Source organism: Episyrphus balteatus, chromosome 2 (assembly GCF_945859705.1).
Source record: "Episyrphus balteatus chromosome 2, idEpiBalt1.1, whole genome shotgun sequence".
Classification (NCBI taxonomy): Eukaryota; Metazoa; Arthropoda; class Insecta; order Diptera; family Syrphidae; genus Episyrphus; species Episyrphus balteatus.
Window position 1 is genome coordinate 27,954,757 of NC_079135.1, and position 1,348 is coordinate 27,956,104.

Below are 1,348 nucleotides of genomic sequence, written 5' to 3' on the forward strand. Positions count from 1 at the left end.
TCTCTTTCTTGCATGCAAGATGAAATAAATTTCCCCTCCATTAATAGTACAGACAAATGTACTTCAAAAGTGCATCAGCGAAGCACTTCTGGAAGTGGTTCTGATGTACATTTTGCAGTACTTTTTTACCTACAGAAAAAGCACTGAAACTTGTACTTTTAAAGTACTTATTTGGAGCACTTTCATGGGTTTATATCCGTACTGCTAAAATCCATATTTTAATTTCATCTGAAAATAAAAAAATCTTCAAAACAAACAAACAATTCTTTTAAACAACTATTATTTAATATTTTATTGGAAAAACACAAAATAGTTTTTTTTTGAAAACAAAATACATAAAAAAAAGATCCTTGGGCACGCCACTGTGGCCTGGCCAGTTGAGAAAAATGAAAAAAAAAAAAAAATACTCTGCAGTCTGCACTTTGGTGGTAGTTTTTGTATCTTGTTTTGACTTTTTTTTTTCTAAATGCTCAAGGCTGAAGCTGCTGTAAACTCAGTCAATGATGTCTGGAATTGATCGCCACTAAAAGACAGAAAAATCAACAACTTTATAATTTATCAATTTTATAATCAGCATACCATTATTTTCCAAATCAATTGGTGGTTGTTTTTGTGTCATTTTTTTTCTAAATGCACAAGGCTGAGGCTGTGCATTTTGATGGTGGAAATGGTGGTGGAATTTATGTGGCGTGCCGAAGAATTTGTGCGGTAGATTGTTTTTTTTTAGAAAATATTTTTCACAAATAACACTGAGAAGATTTTATTTATTTTTTAAGTTAAATTGTTCTATTTATCTATCAAATGGAGCACAGAAATGTTTTTTTTCTTAACGAATATGTTGCTGCGGCTATCAAGGTTTCACTAGAAAATATAAAATGCAGGAAAAGTCAAATCAATGGCGCGCCGCCATTACAAAAGAGACAAAACTTTGTGCATTGCATACATCGCTCTCTTTTCCTCCCATTTACCAAAGAGTTTATTTTTTTCAGGAGAAACAAAACTACAATATTTTGAGGGGAGAGATTTTGGTAAATAAGGAAACACATACACCTACAAAGTATAGACTTTGTTGGTGGTTGTAATTTCCCCTAAACTACTGAGGTTTGGTTTGCAGGGTAGTTTTCCAAAAAAAAAATTGTTTAGAGATGGTGTTTCGTTAGGTTGATATCAAGTTAGCGAAACAACATATTTTCCTATGAAATCAATGAGCGACAAAATCGAAATTATCACAACTAATTAACGACTAATTAACGGCAAATTCTGGCATACTCAAGTTTTCAAAAAGACCTTTTTTAAGAGTTGTTGTTTCGCTAAGTTGATATCAAATTAGCGAAACATCAAAAATATA

The 1,348-nt window shown here is 31.8% G+C and overlaps 1 long non-coding RNA gene across 1 annotated transcript; it reads right to left on the reverse strand.

Moving 5' to 3' along the window:
• Positions 1–263: 263 nt before the first annotated feature.
• LOC129912600 (uncharacterized) lies at positions 264–1,111 on the reverse strand. The gene is made up of 2 exons (XR_008771863.1): positions 580–1,111; positions 264–523 (listed from the first exon to the last, which is right to left on the reverse strand). It is a non-coding gene; the product is annotated as an uncharacterized LOC129912600 (long non-coding RNA).
• Positions 1,112–1,348: the final 237 nt, after the last annotated feature.